Source organism: Bubalus kerabau, chromosome 9, assembly GCF_029407905.1.
Source record: "Bubalus kerabau isolate K-KA32 ecotype Philippines breed swamp buffalo chromosome 9, PCC_UOA_SB_1v2, whole genome shotgun sequence".
Taxonomy (NCBI): domain Eukaryota; kingdom Metazoa; phylum Chordata; class Mammalia; order Artiodactyla; family Bovidae; genus Bubalus; species Bubalus kerabau.
In genome coordinates, this window is record NC_073632.1 from 30,816,975 (window position 1) to 30,835,028 (window position 18,054).

The 18,054-nt window shown below is 39.9% G+C and overlaps 1 protein-coding gene across 9 annotated transcripts in view; it reads left to right on the forward strand.

Moving 5' to 3' along the window:
- The first annotated feature begins 518 nt into the window (after window positions 1–518).
- Window positions 519–18,054, forward strand: part of DOP1A (DOP1 leucine zipper like protein A) — a 124,471-nt gene continuing 106,935 nt past the window's right edge. For all 9 annotated transcript variants that reach the window (XM_055534901.1, XM_055534904.1, XM_055534903.1 and 6 more), the window contains exon 1: window positions 519–641. The gene's annotated coding sequence lies outside the window, so the exon portion shown is untranslated. The remainder of the gene's footprint in view (window positions 642–18,054) is intronic.

Consider the following 18,054-nt stretch of genomic DNA (forward strand, 5'->3'; position numbering starts at 1 on the left):
ATTCTCTTCACAATTTATGTTTGATTATTTTTAAGAATTGTTATATTTGATATACAGTCACATTTGCAAAAGAAACCATATTTGACCCTACACTTTAGGCACCAGGGTGCAATTCTCCTTGTAACTACGTGATTCTCGAGTTCTGCAATCAGAATAGCTTCTAATGTGATAGCAACTATTTGTTTTCTAACTTCCCAAGTCTTTTAACCTCTCTAGGTTTGGAGTTCCTCACATTAAATATTGAGGAATCAGTTAAACAATTTAAATAAACACTTAAATCGTTGCTTGAAGAATATTTAAAAGTTATTTTCAACTCCTAGCATCCCTTCCATCTCTTCATCTATCCTGATGAGGCTGGCACCGGCGAATGGAAAACACCGGCTACAGGTCTACTCCGTTCATTGGTGACGATGGGCCGCTTCGGCGATAGTCCGCTTGAGGGCGCTGCGGCGACAGCGAGCGCCAGGAGGCGAGGAACGGACCGGGGGCGGGGATGGAGGGCCCCGGACGTCGACGCCGGCGTGGGCGCGGGCGCGGTGCACACTGGGAGCTGTCACTAGGCCGTCCGGCTCCCGACCTCCGTGTCGCTGCCGCGGTTGCCAGGAGAGCGGCGCCGGCAGGAGCGGCCGAGCCCCCGGCAGGTAACAGTGTCCCCGCCCCGCCTCCCCCAGCGCGGCTGCGAGGCCGCGGCCTCCGGCTCTGAGCGGCCTCCCCAGCCCGGCTAGTCCCTGAGCCGCTGGGACGCCCGATGGGTCCGCCTGCGGTAGCCTCGGGGGTGTTGCCGCCTTGAGCCCCGCCTGGAAGCCGCGAAACCCGCCGGCCGCCCGCCCTGTGATTTCTATGAAGGCGGGACTGGCGGGCCGGGGCCGGGCGGCGGCGGCGGCGGCGGCGCGAGGGCGGCCCGGGGCCCCGGGGGCCGGAGGCGGAGCCGGGGCGTCGGGTGGTCGGGCCGAGCCTCCTGCGCAGGGGGCGCACGGTACGCGGGGTTGGGGCGGCGGTCGCACCTGTGTGAGCAGATCGCGCGGACTCACTTCTTTGTTGGAATCGAGGCATCATCGTACTGTCTCTTGCATTTGGGGGGGTTCATGACTGAAGAGACGAGAATGCCCGCCCTGGTTAATAGTCCATGTAGGGGGTGGGGGTTGGGGGCTGGAAAGGAGTGTACAAGTTTATTAGAGGAAGTCACATTAGTCATAAGGAAGTTGTTAACAGGCATCACCTTTGATTCTCAAGCCTTTTAAAGTTGCACCATAACAATCGTCACTTGTTAGTTTTCCTTCATTCTCGCCTACCCAGGGGAGGGAAGGGGAGTAACACACAACTACTCTTTTAAAGCCAAGTACATTATGTTTTGGTTATTCCTACACTTACAGAGTTCTGTAGGGTTTGAGAAAGAAAGATGGGAAAAGTCTGGAGACTAAAGCAGTCAAAACATTTTTTAAAATAAATACAAAAAAGATAGGAAACTTAAGTTTTTGCCTGACAAGTAAGCCCTGAACTGTAGAAGGACAAAGATCCCTCAGTTTTGATGTTGTTGGCTGTCTTGATGTAGACATTATGTCTCGTGTTTTACTGTGGATTACATGTCAGTTTTATGTGCGGACTCTTCACCTGATAAACAACGGCGATTTCCTTGAGCTGACAGAAGTTACAACTAGAGTAAATTAAAACCAGTTGTAGTACCAATGCTTTCTTTTACAATGATTCCTTTCTGCTGCTCAGAACTAAATCGTTCCCCAGAATTTAGTAGACAATAGCAGATCTCCGGGTGACCCTGATTATTAGGAGCCAGAGACTAGACTGTAAGAAGTAAAAATATCTAACTTAATACACAAACCTGGAAATGTAATAGCGTAACCAAAATGTAAATATAAAGTGAAAGTGAAGTCGCTCAGTGGTGTCCGACTCTTTGCGACCCCATGGACTGTAGCCTATCAGGCTCCTCAGTCCATGGAATTTTCCAGGCAAGAGGACTGGAGTGGGGTGCCAATTCCTTCTCCACGGATCTTCCTCGACCGAGGGATCGAACCCCGGTCTCCCGCATTGCAGGCAGACAGAATTAAATGTTTGAGTATATGCAGTCAAAGAAGTCCTATTTAGTAGTTAAACTACGGGAAAGAACTCTGTGGCCTGGAAAGGAGAGATTTCATTCAAGACCTTTGTTCTGCTGACCGGGTGTTATCTATATAGGCCTCAGTTTTGTCATCTAAGAGAATTTCATAGAATCAGAGTTTTCCAAACTGTTTTCCCTGAACTCTTGTCTGAATCCATTAATGCTCTTACTGCCTCCAAACAGAGTTCTGTAGCAAATAATACTGGAGTGTGCATGTCCTGTGCTTAGTTGCTCAGTCGTGTCCGAATCTTTGCAACCCCTTGGACTGTAGCCCGCCAGGCTCCTCTGTTCTTAGGGATTCTCCAGGCAAGAATACTGGAGTGGGTTGCCATGCTCTCCTCCAGAGGATCTTCCCAATCTACGGATCAAACCTGGTTCTTCTGCATCACAGGCAGATTCTTTACCTTATTCTTTTCAGGCAAGCTCAGTATGGAAAAACATTGGTTTAGATCAGGCTTAACTTTTCATTTGCTTTTAACCACAAGACTTCTAGCCCTACTGTACTAATACACACATAAACTTCCAGAGTGGAAGCTTCCAGGGAAAGGTTATCAAAGCATTTCTCAAACTTACGTGGCCAGAGAGCGAATTTTGTCGTGGCCAACATGTTAACATCTCCTGGAGTATAATTACATAGAATACCCATTTGAAAATTACTGTAGTTGAGCAGACTCCCCTTTCATCTCTAAAATTTCCTACATTATATGCTTCTGTGGCCTTCAGCTTAAGCTTGCTTGAGCATGAAGATCAAATGCCAACTCACTAGACCAAAAGGCTTCTATTTGCCTTAGTACTGTAACAAGGATTCACATGGGTTACTGTGAGCTTTAATGCATTAATTTATGACAGAAGGGCATCTTCTTTTTTCTGGCCTCTTGATGCTTCTCTATAATTACCTCATTTTGGAATTTGATTTTATGGTTAAGTTATTGATCTTATTAAGAGTGGCATTATAAAGTTTTGACAAGTAAAGACGTTGATAATGGCATTGTTTTTACTATGATTACCCTTTCTAGTCATGTATTCTTAAAAACTATGAAATGTGACAAAAACCACGTGAAATGTACTTAATAACTAAATAATTTTAAGAGCTAGATCTCTGGAAAAAGTTAAAGGTTACAATGTAAAGTCTAAGGCAGTTATTTCTAAATTGCTTAGGAACAAGATGTAAGTGTTGAATACAATCTCCAATTATTTTGCAAATTTCTGTCAGGTGTCAGTAGCACACAACTAGTGTGGCTGCTTCTGTCTGTTCTTTGTTAGTTTGTTAGGGGTGAGTACTGTTTATATGTTAATGTGCTCTTTTGTTTGAGGGGATGAGGCACAGTGCATTTATTTTTAATAGGCAGGCCATAATTTTTGTAAGTTCTCTTTCTGAGAAGAAACTCTTAAGTAGAAGTAGTAGTTCACTCCCTCAGTCAAGTCTGACTTTTTGTGACCCCAAGGACTGCATTGTGGCACAACAGGCTTCCCTGTCCTTCAGTATGTCCCAGACTTTGCTCAAACTCATGTCCATTGAGTCATTGATGCCATCCAACCATCTCATCCTCTGTTGCCCCCTTCTTTTCCTGCCCTCAATCTTTCCCAGCATCAGGATCTTTTCCAGTGAATCAGCTCTTCGCATCAGGTGGCCAAAGTATTGGAGCTTCAGCTTCAGCATCAGTCCTTCCAATGAATATTCAGGACTGATTTCCTTTACAATTGACTGGTTTGATCTCCTTGCAGTCCAAGGGGCTCAAGAGTCTTCTCTAGCACCATAGTTTGAAAGCATCAGTTCTTCAGCATTCAGCCTTCTCTGGTCCAACTCTCACATCCATACATGACTACTGGAAAAACCATAGCTTTGACTAGGCGGGCCTTTTTTGGCAAAGTGAAGTCTCTGCTTTTTAATGCGTTATCTAGATTTGTCATAGATACTCTTTCAAGGAGCAAGCATCTTTTAATTTCGTGGCTGCAGTCACTGTCCACAGTGATTTTAGAGACCAAGAAAATAAAGTCTGTCACTGTTTCCACTTTTTCCCTATCTGTTTGCCATGAAGTGATGGGACCAGATGCCTTAATATTAGTATTTTGAATGTTGAGTTTTAAGCCAGCTTTTGCACTTTTCCTCTTTTACCTTCGTCAAAAGGCTTTTTATTTTTAGTTCCTCTTCGCTTTCTGCCATTAGGATGGTGTCATCTGCTTATCTCAGGTTATTGATATTTCTCCCCACAATCTTGATCCAGCTTGTGATTCATCCAGCCCAGCATTTCCCATGATGTACTCTGCATGTAAATTAAATAAGCAGGGTGACAAAATACAGCCTTGACATATTCCTTTCCCAATTTGGAACCAGTCTGTTGTTCCATATCCGGTTCTGACTGTTGCTTCTTGACCTGCATACAGATTTCTCAGGAGGTTGGTCAGGCGGTCTGGTATTCCCATCTCTTTAAGAATTTTCCACAGTTTGTTGTGATCCACACAGTCAGAAGCTTTAGTAGTCAATGAAGCAGATGTTTTTATGGAATTCTCTTGCTTTTTCTGTGATCCAGCAGATGTTGGCAATTTGATCTCTGGTTCTTCTGCCTTTTCTAAATCCAGCCTTTACATCTGCAAGTTCTCGGTTCACATACTGTTGAAGTATGGACTGCTATTTTTGTGTACAGCTTTTATTGAAAATGTATTATATGCAAGTGAGTACTTTTGATCCCCTTCTCCAAATTGGGATTTCCCTTCTTGTATTGTGTTTACCTCCCCTTCCCCAAGATATCCAAGCCTGAAGCCTCAATGACTGTTCATTGCATAGGTCAAAGATACAGTATCACTCTTACCAAGGAAAAATTTACATGTAATAATGTGCACTCATTTTATGTGTACATTACATACACACTCGTCTAACGACCACCACAATCAAGATTTGGAACATGTCACCCACCACTCAGGCCTGTATTGTTATGTCTTTGTTCTCTTTGAATTTCTCCCTGTTTCTACATGTGTAAATCATAACTATTAAGTTCTAGCTCAAGCGCCACTTTGTGAATCTTTTTTACCTTCTTTCTGGCTTTCAGATTTACATTTCTTTGAACATTTTTTTCTATCCTTCATGATGGCAAAACCAATGGCATGCTCATGGTAAGCACTTATATTTGTTGACCAAATGGATAAGTGCAGTATTTCTCAAACTTGTTTAAATCATTCTTATATCATCTTCAAACTTTTGACCCATGTCTGTATACATCCTGTATTTGTTGTGTTGTTCAGTCGTTAAGTCTGTCTGACTCTGTGACCCCATGGACGGCAGCACGCCAGGCTTCTTTGTCCTCTACTATCTCCTGGAGTTTGCTCAAATTCATGTCTGTTGAGTCAGTGATGGCTACTAACCATCTCATCCTCTGCCACACCCTTCTCCTTTCGCCTTCAGTCTTTCCCAGCATCAGGGTCTTTTCCAATGAGTCAGTTGTTCACATCAAGAGGCCAGAGTATTGGAGCTTCAGCATCATTCCTTCCAGTGAATACTTTCTGTATACTTATTTCATATTTATCAGTGGAATTATTAACATAATTTTTAAAGGAAACTTGAAGTAACCACCATAAATAAAAAACAGGTATCTGAGACATCCTGAAATAGTCAGAAGAGCTGAAAAAGGAAGGAAGGGAGAATGACTTCCTCACCTGATTCAGTGTCACTTAACCCTGTCCTTGGGCACCATAAAATCTTCTCCCTTCTGACTGGTGGGAAAAATTGAGGAGATACTGGATTAATCAGGGCCTGAGAATCCCTTAGAATTTTATTGGTAAAAGAATTGGGAAATAAAGCCTCAATTGGAAGTTAAAAGGTGCAGTTAGTTTTGTCTTCATATTGTGTTTTTAAAGTCAATCGTGATCATACTTGAATTAGATGTCAGTTTTCTTCAAAAATGTCTTTATGTTAGTAATGTTAATTTTATAAATAAAATACGTTTTTGTTAATATGGTACATTAGCTTTAGGATAAACCTTTGAATACAGAGAGATAAATCTCAATTTAAAACCAGTTAAAGCCCTTTATGGTGCCTCCCTAGTAGCTCAGTGGTAAAGAATCTGCCTGCTAATACAGGAAACATGGGTTCTACCCTGGTTCAGGAGATCCCCTGGAGAAGAAAATGGCAACCCACTCCAGTATTTGTGCCTGGGAAATCCCACAAACAGAGGGACTGGTAGGCTACAGTCCATGGGGTCTCAAAAGAGCTGGACACAACTTAGCAACTAAACACCACCACCACAAAAGCGTTTTATACGACGAACTGATGACTGTTGATTGAGGAGTGATGAAATGTTAATAATGTGTTTATCTGGCAAAACTCCTGTAAGAAAAGATAATAAACTTGTAAGAGTCTGCTGTCTCCTCTGCTTCTTTCTGTTGTCAGTTTTCTTGTTTGAGCTGTAGCTTTATATTTCCATCTTGCAGAAGACATTTCCAGCCTCTTTTCTTCTGAGGTAATGAGAAAGTCTCCTCTTTTATGGAGTTTTACATGAAGAGGCAAGAAAATGAATTCCCTACTTTTGTTCTATAGAATACACTGTGTAGTTGAGGTTATTTACCGGCATAGATGTGTATGATGCACTCAGTGTCTAAGTTGCCAGTATTTTGTGTTCATAAGCAACGAATTCAGGTGAATAGACTTATTTAGTTTGGTACTACTGTTTTCCAAAAACTAATTTACCTGGCTGGTGATACTCGGTTTATCAGAACAATAAGTTGGTGCTCAGTCAGGGGTCAGATTACTGTTAATCCAAAGTTCTGGGGTACAACGTCAATTTGAAAATAAGATAAGAGCACTTTGGATGAGTATTTTTATTTCATAAAAGAGCCTTCACCCCAGCAGGAAGTTTCTTTTCTGTGTCTATACTATAAAATTAAGCAGCGTAATAGAAGCAGTGCAGATAAACTTATCATTTAAAAGTGACAGCTGACTATAGTCTGAAAAACTACAGAAGCACACCAGGCTTGGGCCTTTGCATTATATACGTAAACTCCATTATACATGTAAACTCCATTGTACACTTACATTTCCAGTTGGTTTTGTTTGTGCTGTTATATTATGAAAGGTACTATAAAATATCAGCTGCTGCTGCTGCTGCTAAGTCGCTTCAGTCGTGTCTGACTCTTTGAGACCCCATAGACGGCAGCCCACCAGGCTCCCCCGTCCCTGGGATTCTCCAGGCAAGAATACTGGAGTGGGTTGCCATTTCCTTCTCCAATATCAGCTCAGCTACCTTAAACTCTTAAGATATGTGTTATTGCCATCAATCATATTTTTCAGTTGGCTGGAGTTTTGGTTTTTTTAGTTTTATTTATTCATTTTTTTGGCTGCACTGCACAGCATGCAGCATCTTAGTTCCCCGCAGCGATCAAGCCGTGCCCCTTGCAGTGGAAGTACAGAGTCCTAATCACTGAACTGCCAGGGAATTCCATGGAATTTTGTATGTTTTTATACCACAAATGCCACCCCAGTCTGCAGTTAGACTTTTTGCTTATATTCAGCATGATGATGAGCTATCACTTGACCCAGTGGCTTTTCATACATGCTTACTGTGTCTTACAATGTGTCTCAATTTTTTTGTATTTATTTCTATTTTTTTATTGAAGTAGTGTTGATGTACAATATTACATAAGTTACAGGTGCATGATGTAGTGAATCACAATTTTTAAAAATTATATTCCATTTATAGTTATTTTAAAATAATATATTCTACATATTGTACAATAAATCCTTGTTGATTATGGCATACGTACTAGCTTGTACCTCTTAAATTTCCTGCCCCTGCCTGTATTGCCACTCCCCTCCTCCTCTCCCCACTGGTAACCATTAGTTCTCTGTTATCTGTGAGTTGACTTCTTTTTTGCTATATTCATTAGTTTGTTGTGTTTTATAGATTCCACATGAGAGTGCTATATAGTATTTTCTTTCTGTGACTTGTTTCACTTAGCCCAACACCCTCCAAATCCATCCATGTTGCTGCAAATGGCAAAATTTCATTTTTTTTATGGCTGAGTAATACTCCATTGTGTATATATATACCACATCTTCTTTAACCAGGGCTTTCTTAGTGACTCAGGTGGTAGAAAGTCTGTCTATAATGCAGGAGATATGGGTTCGATTCCTAGACGGGAAAGATCCCCTAAAGAAGGTAATGGCTACTCACTTCAATATTCCTGCCTGGTGAATTCCATGGACAGACGAATCTGTCAGGTTACAGTCCATGGGGTCACAAACAGTTAGACATGACTGAGCAAATAGCACTTTTCTTTCTTCTTTAACCATTCACCTGTTGATGATACTTAGGTTGCTTCCATATCTTGGCAATTGTAAATGCTATTATGAACATTGGGGTACATGTATCTTTTTAAATTAGTGGGTTTGTTTCTTGAAGATATATACTCAGGAGGGGAATTGCTGAGTCATATGGTAGTTCTATTTTTAGTTTCTTGAGAACCCTCCATTCTATTTTCCATAGTGGCTTCACAAATTTACATTCCCACCAACAGTGAATAAGGGTTCCCTTTTCTCCATATCCTCACCAGCGTTTATTATTTGTGTTCTTTTTGATGAAAGTGATTTTTACAGGAGTGAAGTAATTATCTCATTGTGGTTTTGACCTTCATTTCCCTGATGATTAGCAGTGTTGAACATCTTTTCATGTGCCTGTCGACCATCTGCATTTCCTTTTTGGAAAAATGTCTGTTCAGTTCTTCTGCCCATTTTTTAACTGTGTTGTTTTTTCTTGATGTCATAAGAGCTGTTGATATGTGTTGAATATTAACTCCTTATCAGGCATATCATTTACAAATAATTTCTCCCAGACCATAGTTTGTCTTCATTTTGTGGATGGTTTCCTTTGCTGTGCAAAAGCTTTTCAGTTTCATTAGGTCCCATTTGTTTATTTTTGCTTTTGCTTCTTTTGCTTTAGGAGACAGATGCAAAAAAATATTTCTACAGTTTATGTCAAAGAATGTCCTGCCTAGGTTCTCCTCTAGGAGTTTTATGGTTTCTAGTCTTACATTTAGGTCTTTAACCCATTTTGAGTTTATTTTTATATATGGTGTTTAGAGAATGTTCTAATTTTTTTTCTTTTCCATACAGCTGTCCAGTTTCCCAAGCACCACTTCTTGAAAAGATTGTCTTTTCTCCATTGTATGTTATTGCTTCTTTTGTTATAGATTAATTGACTATAGATGCATAGGTTTATTTCTGGGCTCTCAGTTCTGTTCCATTGATCTATGTGTCTATTTTACCAGTAACATACTGTTTTGAGGACTGTATCTTTGTAGTATAGTATAAAGTCAGGGAGCATGATTCCTCTAGCTCAGTTCTTTCCCAAGACTGTTTTGGTTATTCAAGGTCTTCTGTGTTTCCATACAGACTTTATAATTATTGGCTTTAGTTCTGTAAAAAACGCCATTGGTATTGTGATAGGGATGCATTGGCTCTTAGATTGCCTTGGGTGGTAAGGCCATTTAATGATGTTAACAGTGTGTCTCCTGACAGAGATTTTTTTTTAATCTTAAAAAAGTTTTAAAGTTTCCTGACATATTTTTCTCCTGAGGAAAAAAATGAAACATAGTACTTTCTTTAAAGTTAAAATGTCTGTATTTTTGGAATAAAAATAAATATTTAAGTAACTTACATATTGTAAACCACAGTTCCATAAGTTTTACCACCAGTTTTTAGTCAAGAGTTCGCCTGAATGAGGGGTTCTAGCAACATGATTTTTTTTAAATGGCAACTGGCATTTTACTGGAAATCTGTTTTCAAAGCGCTTTTCTCCAAGCCTGCTGCTGCTGCTAAGTCCCTTCAGTTGTGTCCGACTGTGTGACCCCATAGACGGGAGCCCACCAGGCTCCACCGTCCCTGGGATTCTCCAGGCAAGAACACTGGAGTGGGTTGCCATTTCCTTCTCCAAGCCTACCTGATTCTATAATTTGAGGCTGCCTATTTTATGTGACCTAATAACTACTTTTTAAAATGTCCTAAGTTAATAGAGGTTGTGATGTTAAAAAGGAATTTATTAATTTGAGAATAAACTTTAGTTTTCTGTTGCTACATAACATTATCTCAAAATGTAGTGATTTAAAAGAACAATATAAATCTCAGGAGGGATAAGGGAATGACTTGTTTCAGGTTCTGGCTTGAGAACCAGTCATTTAAAGGTTTGCAGTCATCTAAAGCTTTAATTGGCCTTCCAAAGTGGTTCAGCCACATACTGGGAAGTTCTTTTTGCTTGTTGAAGGGAAGCCTCAGTTCTTCCCCACGGTGGCCTCCCCACAGGGCTGCTTGAATGTCCTCTTGGCATAAAGGTCAGCCCGCCCCAGAATAAGTGATCCAAGAGACATCAAGGTAGAAGCCTCAGTGTCTTTTATGGCCTGATTTTTCACTTCTGCAGTGTTCTATTTATTGTTCATACAGGCCAGCAGTGGGAGGAGACTACACAAGAGCTTGAAGATCGTTGGGGCCATGTTGGAAGCTGGCTACCACGTCTTGTAAAGCTAGTGTGTGAACGGATTGCTGAGTGATAAGTGGTACATGCTTACTTTTAGATGGCTTGTGCTTTTAGAATGAACACTCAAAAATTAACTTAAAATGCTCCTTGAAGATGACTAAACAGAGCAAGTACTTTATCAACAAAATTCTTAGTCTCCATGGTTCTTTGGTAATGATGGAATGACCCTAGATTCACATGTAACACTGAAGATACTGAGTCTGTTCGTTTTGATTTTCTTATTTCTTACGAAATGAAGGGGGGGAGGTTAAAAATGCCACATACTACATAGCTGCTCTTTGATGTTCCTCTGGGATGTTACTCATTCATGTACCTTTTAAAAAATTAAGCTTATTTAATGCCACAAAGAGGAAATGAATCATATGATTTTAAAAGTATTAAAAAAGTATACAGTGAAAAGTCTTCCTCTCCCTGGCCCCCATCCACCCAAGTTCCTGTGTGACCTCCAGGAAATAATCAGCTTTACTATTTTCTTATATGTTCTTTCAAAGCTATGTCAAATGTATCCAGATTATTTGAATATATATTTCCCTTTGGTCTATGTGTGTGTGTGTAAATTGAAGCATTCTATATAAATAGGTTTCCCTGGTGGCTCAAGCAGTAAAGATTCTGCCTATAATGTGTTTTTCTCTTCTGACCAAATCTTGGTAGTTTTTGAGTGATGACAGAATAGGACTGGAGTGCATTTCCTGTTAAGTATATTTGTAACAGGGTGCTTCCCAGGTGACTCGAGTGGTTTAGAACCTGCCTGCCAATTCAGGAGACATAAAAGACCCAGGTTTGATCCCTGGGTTGGGAAGATACCCTGAAGAAGGAAATGGCAACCCACTCCAGTATTCTTGCCTGGAGAATCCCATTGACAGAGGAACCTAGCAGGCTATAGTCCATGGGGTCGCAAAGAGTCAGACATGACTGCAACCAAGCATGTTCTGTAAACACCATCTATTCTGCACTTTGATTTATTTACTTGATATATTTTGGGAACATTTTCTAAATCAATTACTCTTATTCTTTTTACCACTTGAGTATATTCTACTGTCATTCAGTTTTTAATATTTATTCATTATTTACTATAGGTCAAGCATTGCTCGGAGCTGGCAATGGAAAAGCTAAAATGATAGGTAAAGACCGTATTAAAGGGATTAACATCCCTGGGAGTCACAGTTTAATTACAGTGAAACAAAGTAAGTTCTATAATAGAGGAGATACAGTGTGTAGTTGGAGTCCACAGGAAGGAATTGTGTATTTGAATGTTGGAGAGATGTAACGGTCAGGGAAGACTTTCCAGAGAGGGTAAAATCTGAGGCCTGAAGAGTGAGCAGATACTAGCCAGGTTAAGTTGTGATTCAGTGTTTCAGGCAGAAGGAATTTTTTTAAAAAGACTTGGTAACATATTACAAAGCTAGAGTAATCAAAACAGTGTGATACTGGCATAAATAAGACTGGAAACCAGTGGAATAGAATAGAAAGCCTCGAAATAAACCTTGGTCAGATGATCTTGAGAGAAAAGTTGTTTAATTGCTATAGTTGCAGTTATGCAAGATGAAAAATTTTGGAGATAAATTGCACAGTTCAAATATTCTTAACAACACGGAACTGTACTCTTAAAAATCGTTAAAATGATAAATTTTATGCATTTTTACCACAATTGAAAAAATGACATTGAACTTTTTGAAATGTAGCATAGGTGCATTTTTAAATACTATACTGTAATGTAAGCCATGTTTCCAGATATCAACAAATGATGTTGATTAAAGAACGAGCCAGGTCAGAAGGGTTAGATCAGAAGGTATTGTGTAGTCATAGCATTTTGAATATAGTTAGATAGAAAAATTTTAGGTGATGAAAAGGTGCATATGACCTATCCAGAGAAGAAATATCATATTGTAAAACCACCAAGGTGGGAGGGAGCAAGTCTTGAACAGTTGACTAGTGTTAAAGAAAAAATATTCAATGATAATTGTTAAAATGGTAAGGCCAGCCTTATTCAGGGTCATCATCATAGATACAGGGACAACTGCAGTGACATTTGGGGCTTCCCAAGTGGCACTAGTGATAAAGAACCTGCCTGGCAATGCCGGAGACATCATAGACAGGGGTCCTGTCCCTGGGTCGGGCAGATCCCCTGGAGGAGGAAATGGCAACCTGCTCCAGTGTTGTTGCCTGGGGAATCCCTTGGACAGGGGAGCCTGGCGGGCTACAGTCCATACCCTCATAAAGAGTCGGACACGACTGTAGTGACTTAGCACATAGGCAGCAGGATTTTACAGTGAAGGATAGAAATTGGCTTCAACTCTCAGCGTGGGCACGTGGGACTTTATGGCTGAGGAGTAGCTGGAGGTCATAGAATGGAAAACCTCTCTTAAGAGAAAACATGAGGGGTAAGAGGGGATTACTTTCAGTTTCACCACGTTGAATTTTTTTAGGATATCATTCCAATACAAGAACCCAGTCAAACACTGCTATTATTATTATTCTCTGAACGTCTTTTTTTTTTTTTTTTACTTTACTACTGAAGTAAAACAGCAGCATTATCTTCCCAATCACACAAGCTAACAGGCTTCTTGCTGCAGACTGACTGGGATGACCAGCAGTTGGTGTTGAGGATCTTGATCAATATTTAGCGTGATCAGTTACTGAGGATGAAAGAGATTCTGGTTAAACTGACATAGCAGTCAAAAACTACATTTTCCAAGAACAGGCACAGATGGGCCTAGGAGAAGCTTCCGAACCCTGACCAAAGTTTGGTCAAGCAAAGAATCCTTGTCACTAGGTTTTGCTTACCTAGAATAGAAATATGAATTACCAGATTGAAAGAATGGGTCTAGTTTATGAAAAGACTTTAGTCATATGAGTAAGAGCTTGCATTTACTTTCTAAGTGATTGAATGTCACAATTGTGGCAGTGATAAGAGTACTTCCTACGTGCTGAGTGAGCACTGGACTGAAGTGCTTTTCATGGTTTATAAACTTATTTTTCTAAGCTTCCAGTAGGGAGTAATATACTGAAACCGTGTTTTGCTGGGTGATATAATTGGCTCTTAGAAAGCTGAAGGTGGTGAAAAATAGTTATTGTAATAGTCCAGGTGAAAACTATTCAGGAGCCATGCATGGTTAAAAGGCCATTCTGAAAGATAATGTCTACCTTAGTCCCCTTCAGCTGAAGAAAAAAAAAAAAGCTGAATTTGTTGATAGATGTGAATATAAGGATAGGGAATAAAGCCAAAGCTTGAACTTGTGTGATTGGGAAGATGATGATGCCATTTTACTTCAGTAGTAAAGTTAAAAAAAAAAAAAAAAAGACGTTCAGAGAATAATAATAGCAGTGCTTGACAGGGTTCTTGTATTGGAGTGATACCCTAAGAAAATTCAACATAGTGAAACTGAAAGTAAGGCGAGTCTAGTAATAATAATAGCGGTTGATAATTTTATCAGTGCTTTGGAGGATACTTAGTTTTTGTAAGTGAAATGAAAGTGAAAGTTGCTCAGTCGTGTTCGACTGTTTGCGACCCCATAGACTATACAGTCCAGAATACTGGAGTGGGTAGCCTTTCCCTTCTCCAGGGTATCTTCCCAATCCAGGGATCAAACCCAGCTCTTCCACATCACAGGGGGATTCTTTACCAGCTGAGCCACAAGGGAAATTTTTGTGAAGAGATTCTGAATAAAGATCAAGAAATATCTTATCTTGACTCTGGATTCTGTTTAGTGCTTCAGAATTTTCCAAAGTATTTAGAGTTAATTCTCTTGCTTACCTCAGCAAGCTTTTGTTCTTTCATATATGTTATTAATACTGTTGTTCTGTTTTTACCTCAACCTTAAAACGTAAAAGGGAATAAATATTGGAAGAGGTGTAGAGGCAAGGCAAATCTGCTGTAGGTGGTACCTCAGTTTTCTCTGTGAAGTATCTTGATATCCTTCAGATTAATTCTAGTTTCTTTCCTTTACTGATTGAGGGATTTAATACCTGCAAGGCTACTTACTATCTAGCACCATTCTTTCATAGCTTTGAGCAAACAGATGTGCACAGATACACGCATGTTTGTGTATAACACAAGAGCTTTTTTGTAAATCCCTGTATGTAAAATTATTAGTTGGCACCTTCGTGCCTGTGTAATATTTTGATCCTATCCTTTATATGCATCAGTTCAGTTCAGTCACTCAGTCATGTCTGACTCTTTGTGACCCCATGAATCTCAGCACGCCAGGCCTCCCTGTCCATCACCAACTCCTGGAGTTCACCCAAACTCTTGTCCATCGAGTCGGTGATGCCATCCAGCCATCTCATCCTCTGTCGTCCCCTTCTCCTCCTGCCCCCAATCCCTCCCAGCGTCAGAGTCTTTTCCAATGAGTCAGCTCTTCACATGAGGTGGCCAAAGTATTGGAGTTTCAGCTTTACCATCAGTCCTTCCAGTGAACACCCAGGACTGATCTCCTTTAGAATGGACTAGTAGGATCTCCTTGCAGTCCAGGCATATATTAAATTTGCATCTTAATGAGTGTGTGTTTTACTCTTCATGATTATACTTTTGGAACAGTTTCAATAAAATTCACAAAGGAAAATAAACCTTACTGCATAGGATTTTTTCCAGTTGGGAAAAAAATGATATCATTTTTTATGAGCTATAATATTTGTTTACAGATACTCATGTAAGTTTAAATACATTATAGAAAAATTTGTTTAGTGTGTACAGTTTAGTGTTTTTATGTTAATTTGTATGGAAACCAATCTAGTTTAAAGTTGAATTGTAAAGTTAATTACTGGCATATTGTTCACTAACTTTTAATGCTGAGAATATTCTTATTAAATTATTAATTTAAAAAATTAAATTTTATTTGAAATAATCGATTAACTTAGTATGATAGATTTAATTATACTATAAAGATTATTGAGGTGTCCATCTTGTTTCACATCTTTCTTTTAAATCACTGTGAATAGCTACTCATATTTATCATTATTGTTTTCATATATAAAAAAAGAAGCAATGTTTTCTTGTGTGCATGCTAAGTTGCTTCAGCCTTATCTGCCTCTTTGTGACCCTATGGACTATATAGCCTGCCAGCCTCCTCTATCCATGAGATTCTCCAGACAGAAATACTGGAGTGGATCTCCATGCCCTCCACAAGGGGATCTTCCCAACTCAGGAATCAAACCTGCATCTCTTATGTTTTCTGCATTGGCAAGTGTATTATTCTGATATTTACTCTAGGCTGACTTACCCTTGCCACCTAAAAAATTACTATTTCTTCCTCTCTCCCATCCCCATCAATAGAGAAATCCAGCAGATTTTAATATTAGCAAATGCTAAATGTTAAAAGGGTATATTTTTTAAAAAGCAAACAATAAGTCCCCAAAGCAAAATTTGGTTGTTTGAGATTCTGAGTTTTGAATTATCGACACAACCATTTCTTTTTTATAGATATGTTTAGTACAAATATATAACTAAACTAGAATAGGATAATTGAATTGTCAGTGATGCCCACAGGTTTCAAGGAAATGTGAGAAATTTCTCTGAAATACTTGTTTTCTAGCATTTTGAACTAGCATTTTGTTCCCTTCCTTAACAGCCCTTAAAGGACTTACATCTCCCTTCCCCAAAAGAAAACCAAAATAAATGTCTTTACTGGGTCTTGTAAAGCATCCTTTCAGTGCTTTATTAATAGAATTTATAAAATAGAACATACCTCTGATTCAGCAGAATCCATCAGCCCTGAGTATCATTAACTTGGGGACAGCCACAGCTATACTGGTTTTGGACACAAAACTCAAACCTGTAGCACCTGTAAGATTTAATCCCAATTGAGAGTGTATTTTTACTTCTTTGAAATTGTTTTCTCAGGCAAGTAGATTGTACATACCGTGTATAGTTGTTGTATACACTGTATATATAGTACATATAGGTACATACATATACATATACTGTATTATAGTTCCTCTTCCATTGTAGTCATTTAATGAATTAGAATCACTGTTTTATAGATAACAACCAAGACAAAACCCTTTTATATAAGAATTTATAGTCATTTAGCCTTGTAGTTTAATTTAACCTAAACATTATCATACTGTTCATGGGGTTCTCAAGGCAAGAATACTGAAGTGGTTTGCCATTCCCTTCTCCAGTGGACCACATTCTGTCAGATCTCTCCACCATGACCTGCCCATCTTGGGTTGCCCCATGGGCATGGCTTAGTTTCATTGAGGTCAGTTTTCATTCCAATCCCAGAGAAAGGCAATGCCAAAGAATGCTCAAACTACTGCACAATTGCATTCATCTCACAGGCTAGTAAAGTAATGCTCAAAATTCTCCAAGCCAGGCTTCAGCAATACGTGAACTATGAACTTCCTGATGTTCAAGCTGGTTTTAGAAAAGGCAGAGGAACCAGAGATCAAATTGCCAACATCTGCTGGATCATGGAAAAAGCAAGAGAGTTCCAGAAAAGCATCTATTTCTGCTTTATTGGCTATACCAAAGCCTTTGACTGTGTGGATCACAATAAACTGTGGAAAATTCTGAAAGAGATGGGAATACCAGACCACCTGATCTGCCTGTTGAGAAATTTGTATGCAGGTCAGGAAGCAACAGTTAGAACTGGACATGGAACAACAGACTGGTTCCAAATAGGAAAAGGAGTATGTCAAGGCTTTATATTGTCACCCTGCTTATTTAACTTATATGCACTGTACATCATGAGAAACGCTGGACTGGAAGAAACACAAGCTGGAATCAAGATTGCTGGGAGAAATATCAATAACCTCAGATATGCAGATGACACCACCTTTATGGCAGAAAGTGAAGAGGAACTAAAAAGCCTGTTGATGAAAGTGAAAGAGGAGAGTGAAAAAGTTGGCTTAAAGCTCAACATTCAGAAAACGAAGATCATGGCATCCAGTCCCATCACTTCACGGGAAATAGATGGTGAAACAGTGGAAACGGTGTCAGACTTTATTTTTCTGGGTTCCAAAATCACTAGAGATGGTGATTGCAGCAATGAAATTAAAAGACGCTTACTCCTTGGAAGGAAGGTTATGACCAACCTAGATAGCATATTCAAAAGCAGAGACATTACCTTGCCAACAAAGGTCCGTCTAGTCAAGGCTATGGTTTTTCCTGTGGTCATGTATGGATGTGAGAGTTGGACTGTGAAGAAGGCTGAGCGCCGAAGAATTGATGCTTTTGAATTGTGGTGTTGGAGAAGACTCCTGAGAGTCCCTTGGACTGCAAGGAGATCCAACCAGTCCATTCTGAAGGAGATCAGCCCTGGGATTTCTTTGGAAGGAATGATGCTAAAGCTGAAACTCCAGTACTTTGGCCACCTCATGCGAAGAGTTGACTCATTGGAAAATAGTCTGATGCTGGGAGGGATTGGGGGCAGGAGGAGAAGGGGACGACAGAGGATGAGATGGCTGGATGGCATCACTGAC